Genomic DNA, 9,847 nt, shown 5'->3' on the forward strand with positions numbered 1-9,847 from the left:
ATAGTTGTTATTTCTTTTACTTGCTATAGTTTATTTTTGGTATACCTTCACCCATGACATGGGCAATTTCAGAGACTGTGCATCCTACAGTTCACAGGCTCGCTTATGGGGACCATCTAGGTTGGCCCCCTGGCATGCTCTCTTGAACTGCCAAAAAACTGGTAGTATTTAAACAATTGCAAATGAGTCCTTGGCTATTCTGTTACCTGTATCACTATTTTCCAGTCAGTGTGTTCAGTGCTATGCACGGCCTGCACTTCATTCTATCTTACGTGTTGCTCTATGAAGTACTATGTTCCATAAATTGTGTTTCTTCTTGCTATAGCAGTTTTACATATGAGATGGTCACAGAGTTGCTACAGTCCATTATCAGCATCCTAAGTGCTATTGTAGACCATTTAGTGTGATATGCATTTTAAGATATTGAAAATTTTCTATTTTTCATCTGCTTACACTACTCAGGCCCCAAAGGCACCTCTCCTTTTGTTCTCACACCACATTTATTGCTTATGCACTTCAAGAATATTGACAATTTAATTTGATTTAACCACTTACTCAGTGATTTTAATGATTTAATGGATAACACTGAGAAAAGTGCCACAGTAATCAAGACAATCGTTTCACCTTCACGAAGGCCAGGGTTGAAATTGCTTTATGGCAATCTTGATTTATGTTTTTCATGGTTTCCTTAAATCCTTTAAGGCAAATACCAGGATGGTTCTTTTGGCAAGGGCATGGGTTATTTATTTCCTCACTTTGTCCATTCTGAGCCTCAGCTCCATCTCCGACCACCTCGTCTCCTTATTTGCCTTTTTGCTCCACATAACGTTTTCTCAATTGTCCACTTACAAGAGTGGATGAGCACAGTAGGGGGGAGGCGGGGGTCTTTCTACAAATTAAGTTCCATTTATCACTATCACTGGATTAATGTGCTTCAGCATAGCTTTGTAAATGATCAGTGAAATAAACACTGGAAAGACTCATGTGGTATAGTGGCTTTGTAAAATAGTGATATGTTCCACATTATAATAAATATGACAATGAAAAGTGGAATATGAATAACAGAAGTAGCAAGAGTAGCAACTTACAGTAGTTAAGGCAGACAAGTCCACACCTACTCCAATATCACTCAGTACAGGACCTGCCCTATTTACCCACTCAGAATGTCATATTCTAGTTCTGCCACAGGGATATCCCATCCTGTGACTTGCAGGGCCACCTGTGGAAGCAGTCATATCATATTCCATTTCTACTGAACTTCAGCACAGCCTTTCATTTGAGCATGACTACTATCCAGCTGTCCACTCAAATGAATGACCACCACAAAACTACAGCCAAGAGCAGAGTCGAATATCCAGTGACAGAATATGCTGCTGAACACATTGTGTTTGATTTCAAAGCCATGCTATCTGAATCTCCATACCCAAATTTGAGCTTCTGTGAAATACATAGATGGGATTATCCTTACATCACGTAATTTGATCCCACAGTTCTCCTCATCTCAGTCTTTGCTAGCTTCTGTCCAATACCCATCTCCACCCTGTCCCCATGCATACCACTTCAGTCACTATATAATTGCACCTGCATCTCTACAGTCTTCCTCTTCTTCTGTTATATCTCGCCCTGCCAGTCCACTTCACCATGCCAAAACTCAGAACGCTATTTATCAGGGTGCTGTTTGTTTCATTTATGATATTTGTGTTTACGTTTATGATATTTATGTTTATGTTTATGATATTTATGTTTATATCTCCACACAAAATTTCGCGAACTTTAGGATTTGAGACTGTACCTAGAACCTCTGTTAATTTATTGAAAAAAGTGTTCATAATACCATTGGGAGATCGATACACATGGAAAATGATTAACTTATTTGTGTTGTCAAACCCTGTTAATTCAATAGCTGGTATTTCAATGTGTGTGTCTTCACTTTCTTTGAAGTAGTCCCATGACGAGAGTCTGTCCTTTCATGCAATGATAATACTAGATGTTGGACTTTTGTGTCTCTACACCACTTCTCACTGATACAAACAACAGTGCAGTTCAAAGATTGGAGCTCATCTTCAAATTGTAGTATTTTATTTTTTTATTAATTGCATGTTTTGACGAAGGATGGTCAAGTCTGTGAAATGTGCCATGATACTTTTCCCAATGGTTTCTTTTTCTTAGTGACATCTAGTATACATGTAATTTAGTGTGTTATATTCTATTCTGTGAGTGATTGTTTCAGAATTTTTAAAATTTTAATATGCTTGCAAAACACAAAGTGGTGCAGTTACATTATACAAACTTATGATACATATACGAACTATGGCACTGTAATGTACAAAATTAGCGCACATACATACCAGCAGTGCTACAGTTCACTTACATCATTTGTACGTAGCAGACAACTGTGTTATTGAAAGTAACAATTAATACTGAGAGAGAGAGAGAGAGAGAGAGAGAGAGAAGATTCCTGGTAGAGCCAATGTTGTGAAATGGAGTTAAGGTGTCAATTTCCTGAGGAAAATTTGATAGAGTGCTGTCTTCAGATTGTACCACAGCCAAGATGGGCACGTGGTTAATTGTTTGTCAGGCTGTGGTTTTACACAGTGGCAACAATTTATAACCCCAATCCGAGTATCATTATAGTTCACCAAACAACAGTGACCAACAACAGTGATTAATGTTTTCTGTTATGTACTTAAAGCATTTGGTCAGCTTGGTGGTGGATTCCAAGGAGTTGATGGGTTCTTTGACAGAGAGCAAAAGTAATGAGAAGAACATGTAGTGTACAAGTAATTCGTTTTACTTAATTCGAGTAACAGCAGATCCTGAATACAGTCCAACACATGTCCTTGAGATAGGGAGGTTTGTCATACACAATAACAATATATGCTAACTGATAACACTTTGGGAACACTGACAGAACCTGACTAACAGACTGAGATGAGCCTAGATTGGTGCAGCGTCCTTTAAGTCAGCTCTATGGTGGTGCTGGGTGTGAGAGCAGAGGAGGGTGTGCACAGAGCCAGCTGCAGATTGGCATTGACATTACATGGGTTACTGCCAACTTGTAGAAGGGGACTGCGTGGCATGGTATTGGTGGTGATGATACCACATAAATGAATAGGATTATGAACCCAGTTTACCCTCATTGCAGCCACTAGAAGGGTGATCGTATTGACTACTGTGTGCAGGATTTTTCATGAATGTCTGTATGTATAGTGAGTTAATTTCTCATAATACATGGGCAAGTTTCCTCTGTTCAAAACATGCACACTGTTCTTCAAATATAAAATATTATACTGAAGCAAAATTTAAATTCTCATATTTTGAGTAATGTAGTCAAAAACTACAGATAAAATACTTCAGCATGTTCCAGTATATTAAAATGTAACAGAAAGTACACCTCGCTGCATTTTTTTCTGTACTTCTGTCTATCTGTGTAATGTGCAAGAAACTCTGTATACTGCCAATGTATTCCTTCATCTATAAGTTATTTTACTAGAAGCAATCATAAGATCATCTGCTGTTTGATTCTATTGTAATTCTGTAATCCCAATAGAGTCCCTCAGCTGGAAGTTACCCTATCAGGAGCAACATAGACCACATGGAAATTAATTGCAATGTAAAGCATATGAGTCATTTAATTCAACCAACTGATTGAAATTAGTGGTCACAAGGCATTGAATGTAGCAGTCCAATGCTCAGTGTGTTAAGCACACATGTAACTGGGGAAAGACTGCTGCAAATAAATTCAAACTGTGATGAACCACACAGTTCCACACCTGAGATCTAGGTGTGCAGTTGTAAGGCACACCACAGAAATCGATAGACACAGCTAGAAGTTCAACAACTGTCAGAGCCTGCCACTCATGGATGTATGTGCAGCCTCTCATCTCTGCACTCTACCTGCTAGCTGAAAGGTTTTAGAGATGGTCCTGGCCAGCTCCAACTCAGTTAAACATTTACCTCTGCATACGTGTTATCAGAATGCCATTGTGAACCACTCTGAGTCTAGTGTATCCATTATAATAAGTTGTTTTGTAGACTTTTAAAGTCATTGTGTGGTGTTCTCTTGTGGGATTAGAATACATTGGCAATGAGTAAGGTAATATCTTCATGTGTTTTTCACATTGTGCAGTTGCATTTTGCATTTTGTCATGACATGGAGTCCCTGATTCAAACACAGGTGAAGAAACAGAAGGGCCTCATCATAGTCAAGCAAGAGGCTTTGTCAGCATTGCTCTCTGAGAAGTGGAAGGTGTACGAACACCTCCTACAGCACCATTTTCATGCTTTCCATGTTACAGATGTGGAGGTATGTCATGCTTTTGTCATAGGTTTCTCTCACCTTGTATCAGGTGCTGCAGCAGTTCGGCCCATTGCTGGAACTTTTCTCATTGTTGTTTGAGGCCCTATGTTCATTGTTGTCTTCCTATTATCACAGGCACATGCACATTGTGGCCACTAGGACTAAATTTTACTAATGCAAGAAGCAGCCCCATATATCTTATTTTGCCTGGTATATGACCCTCACCAGCCTTCATCACAAGTGCCATTTCACAGACAATCCAAGAGTCATAATCAGACACCATGGTTGGTGATGTTACACCCACTGTACCATGGATAAGGAAGTCTGACAATGGGCTCTCCAGTTAGAGAACCCCTCCCTTCAAGAGGTTTTGTCAGCTGCTCAGTTTTATGAAGTCTCACAAGGCACTGGTCAGCAACTGGAAGCCTGGGCAATGTCATAGTGGTACAGGGTGGCAAGGCTGAGTTCACTGCGTCCCCTGAGGATGAAATTGTTGTGGTGCAAGCCGGCCAATTCTGCAGTTCCTGTATAGTTCATATAAGCATTGCAACCACTACTCCCTGTTGCCTTAGTGTGCATCATGTCACACCAAACACAACAGATCAGATTGTCTTCAACTGTCTGTTGTAAGTATTGTTAAAAAGGCCACATTGCAGTAGTCTGCCACTCAATAGCACAGAATGCAGCATCAGAGATTATGGATAAGGATATTCAGGAAATGTTGGTGTCAGGGCAGGTTCCTGATCCTGATTCTAACATGCTTTTCATCAAAGTTTTGTTCTCTCACAACAACTGTGCTTGCAGGTAGACACTGGCTCAGCAGTTTCGCTGCTTCATGCCCAAAACTGTTCAGACCTCGGCTGTCTTCAGTTGTAACCAGTAAACAGGTGCCACAGGGCATATGGTGAACAGCAAATCTCCTTGCTTGGCCAATTTGTGGTGGAAGTTACCTATAAATCAGTGACTTGTTACCTTTATTGTTGTTCAAAATGCTAGTTCAGCAAACATTCTCGGGTTTTATGGCAATCAGGCCTTTGACTTTTAGGTCATGGACTCCATACAATTAGTATCTGCTGAAGTCCCTTATCAGTGTTTGGAATCTCTGTGCTCAGAATTTGAGGATATCTCTGTGGAAGACCTAAGATGCACCACAGACTTTCAAGTCCACATAACCTTGGTGTCGTTTGCTTACCCTGGATTTATTCATCCCAGTCAGATTCCACTGGCCCTCCACTCCCTAGTAGCTGGAGCAGCTCACCTCTCCCAGGACTGTGGTTCCTATTTCCTCTAGTGAATGGGTCACACAATTTGTCTTCATGAAGAAATCCTCTGCCAAATTGTGCCTTTGAGTGATTTTAAGGCCACCATAAATTCACAGTCCGTGGCCGACACATACCCATTGCCATGTTGTAATGAACTGTTCATATGCTTCACAGATCAATTTTTCTCCACATTTGATCTTTCTGAAGTAGATCAACAGTTACCCATGGATGAAGAGTTCAAGCATATCATGGTCATTTACATCCCTGTCAGCCTTTACCAATACCAACAGTTGATTTCGGAATGGCAAGTGTCCCCACAGTCTTTCAGTGGTAGTTGGTTCAAATGACTCTGAGCACTATGGGACTTAACATCTGTGGTCATCAGTCCCCTGGAACTTAGAACTACTTAAACCTAACAAACCTAAGGACATCACACACACCCGTGCCCAAGGCAGGATTCGAACCTGCGACCGTAGCCGTCTCGCAGTTCCAGACTGAAGCGCCTAGAACCACACGGCCAAACTGGCTGGCAGTGGTAGTTGGAACAGGTCACATCCAATATTACACACTGCTTTGAGTACCTAAATGATATCATCATTATAGGATATACTTCAAGTGACCACTTGCACAACCTCTTGGCCATCTTCCGAAACCTCCTGGTCATGGGTCTGTACTGCAACCTACAGAAGTCCAAATTTTTGCAAACAACTATTGAGTACCTGGGCCACATCAGATAGAGGCAGGGTGCCAAACCCATTGAGAGTCTTTTCAGGGCCATTACAGACTTGCCATATCCTTTGTTGTTGGATGAGCTGCTGGCTCTTTTCAGGTAAAATTGCCTATTACCACCTATTCATTTGCAGGGCATTCAACATTGCACATTCACTGCCTCTCCTTCTACCTAAAGGTGCTCTCTTTGTCTGGTCTCCTAAGTGCGACCAGGACTTCACCAATCTGAAGGAACATCTCCAGTCAGCATCGTGTTTAACTATCTTCAAACCCAACAAACCATTCATTTTGGCTACTGACATCTTACAGTACAGTGTGGGAGAGGTCCCCACTAATCGGAACCAGATGGCTCAAAGTAACCACTGGCATTTCCATTTAAAACTCAGTCCAGCACAAGTCCAGTACTCTCAGACTGAGAAGGAGACACTGGGTATTGCGTGTGCAGTAGCCAAATTTCACTTCTTCTTGTATGTCACCAAATTCCAATTAATTGCAGACCACAAGCCCTTAACCATCCACCCAGGTCTGCAATAAGGCAGTTCACAGGTTGCAATGGTGGGCTTTGTTTCTCTCCAGATACAACTATGAGATTGATTTTTCCCCACAAGGGGCACCATGCCAGGCAGACGTCTTATCTGGGCTGTCCATTGATGTGGACCCTGAGGTGTTTTTATTGGATGTTCCCTCCCAACAAGCTGTAAACAGTTTTCTGACAATTAGTGCTCAAGTTTCCAAGGCAACAGCAGCTGACCCCAGCCTCAGGCAGTTAGTCCACCTTGTCCAGTAGGGTTGGTCTTCTTGTCCTCCAGGCCACTCGCCTCATCCACTTCACAACTACTTCGTCTTGCACCATCATCTCTGTATTAGATGGGGTCCTCTTCCTCTTCACAGATCATGCAGCTCCCTGGGTGGTCATTCCCAGGAATTTGCAGTGGAAGATTTTACAGCTGTTACATAATGGGTTCTGGGGAGCTTCTCTACCAAAACCTTGGCATGCAGAAATGTTTACTGGCTTGGCATTGACGGAGAGCTGGAACATTTGGTCGCTGCATGCCCTCAGTGTGCTAATCAACAGGCAGCTTCCAGGTCATCATTCTCTCCATGGCCTCCAGCAGCACAGCCCTGGGAACACATCCATGTTGATTTTGCTGATCTGTTCTGAATGTGTTTTGGCTGATTATTATTGATGCATTTTCATGTTTTCTGTACATGGTCACTACTGAAGCCACTATCCAAGCCCTCAAAATTTTTTTCTGTGGATGCTCTTCCAGCTACTCTCATTTCTGAAAATGGGCACCAGTTCCTGTCTCAGCTATTTCATGATTTCTGTATGTGGTTAAGCATTTGCCATGTTCACTCCCCTCCCTTTCACCCACAATCTAACAGGTAGGCTGAGCACATAGTTCATACTTTTATGACCCAGATGAAAAAATATCTGCAAGACTTCCCCACCAAAGGGGCATTAATTTTTTTCTGATGAGGGCCATTGGTTTTTGTAGCTCAGCAGAGCTTCTCCAAGGACACCAGCCAAGGGTATTGTTCCACTTCCTCCATCCTGGATCTCACCCACTGTCATGTCCTGGTGTACCAGATTTTACACTAGGGACAGCAGTCTGGGTGCATGGTTTTGGTCACTGTGCCCGCTGGATACCACTACCCATGAGGGTTCCATGTCACCATCTGAAGAGCCTATGCCATCACAGCCTCTGGCAACAGCTCTGTCGGCACTCCAGCTGTAGTGAAAACCCCATACTGGTTCAATGTCACAAGAGGAGCCACAGCCTGCAGTGGTATTGCCCCCACCTCACCACTGGACGTTGTCATGGTTCTCGACTAGGACATCATGACTTCTGTCATCTCATGCTCTGATGGAGGGAGGAGGGGCATTGGGGTTCTCCCCACTTTGCACATGTCTGCAAGTCTATGGTGACAGGGTTGCTCATTCCTCTTGCCTCTGGAACCTCCATTGATGTTGATGTATCAGGTCATCATCAAGAGAGCGGTGACGGCAAAGTTTGGACATTTGTGTCTTAAAACTGTGGACAAATCATTCCGCCTATGCCTTTTGAGGCTGGATGGCAAGTGATGTCACTGGTTGCAAGGATATAAATTTAGAAGCGGTGAATTGAGCACCATTATCAGTAGCCAGAGTGTCCGGGAGGGCTTCTAGGGAAAAAATTCGTGTCAGCCTTTGATGGTGTGCGCAGAATATGTGGAGAACGTACAGGTAACATAACGAAAACCTGTACCTGCGTCAACAGCCATGGGCTATGAGGCACCGAGAAAGAGGCTGGCAAAGTTGAGATGGATTCAGGACCAAGTATTGGAGGTGGTAGGCCATGGAAAGTAATGAGCCAGGGTGGCGTGTTTGCTTTGGCATGTATAACAGGCAGCCACCATGGGCATTGTAGCATAGTCCATGCCCCACCAGTATACACGTTGGTGGGTGAGGTGTTTGGTGAGGACCATCCCCTTCCCTCATGTAGATGGCCAAACACCCAGTTGTGGAATGCACGAAGGATGACAAAGCATTTTGTGCTGTTGTCTCCCCATAGGTGGATGATGCTGTTGACCACAAAGAGTTCCTAGCATCAAACCAAAAAGGCCTATGGGCCTGATCATGTGAGTGTCTTCTGACTCATGGACCAAATTTGTTTGATGAACTACAACACATCACACAGGTGGATGGAAACTGAATGTTGTAGGTGTACACAGAAAGAAAAAGAGCTCAGCACTGGATCCGGTGAGCTGTCATTGTGTGTATGGGCACAGTGGACTTCAGTAAGGGTGGGAGTGGCCTGTGGCCTGTGAGCAATATGAATTGTCAGCTGTACACATGGTCATGACACTTTTTGATACCAAAGATAATGACCAATGCTTCCTTTTTGATTTGGCTGTAGTTGTGTTGAGCTGATAACAAAGTTTTTGACACAAAAGCAGTCAGCCTCTCCACTCTGTCAACCACATGTGTGAATACTGCCTCCTATGTTATAGTCTGATTCATCACCAGCAAGGCTCCGAGTCTTTGAGGGATCATAGCTGGTAAGACAGGTGGGGTGGAGGAGGGGGTGTCGGAGATTATGGAATGATGTATCATACTGGGGTGTCCAGTTCCACTGTGCATTTTTACATAGGAGAATATGCAGTGGTTTCAAGAAGAAAATGGCAGTAGTAGTTTAAATATCCTAAGATGGCTTTGAGTTGAGACCTGTCTCTTGGCTTGGGCAGACCTTGAATAGCATCAATATAGTGGGGTGTAGATCAAATTCCCAGTGCACTGACTATTCAGAATGTCACACAAAAGAGTCATACTTTTTTTTTGTTACAACAGAGCCAAACATGGTCAAGCACTGCAAAAACTGTGTCCAAATTCTTGGCTAAATCTTTGACAGAGTGATCTTCCACCAGAATGACATCAAGATAATTAATGGTGCCTGGGACATCTCATATCTGCTGCTCCAAATATCTTTGAAAAATAGTTGGGGCACTGGGAATACTGAAGCAAAGTCTGTTGTATGGGTAGAGTGTGAAAGATGTGTTGATCACTAAGATGTCA

Source organism: Schistocerca cancellata, chromosome 4 (assembly GCF_023864275.1).
Source record: "Schistocerca cancellata isolate TAMUIC-IGC-003103 chromosome 4, iqSchCanc2.1, whole genome shotgun sequence".
Classification (NCBI taxonomy): domain Eukaryota; kingdom Metazoa; phylum Arthropoda; class Insecta; order Orthoptera; family Acrididae; genus Schistocerca; species Schistocerca cancellata.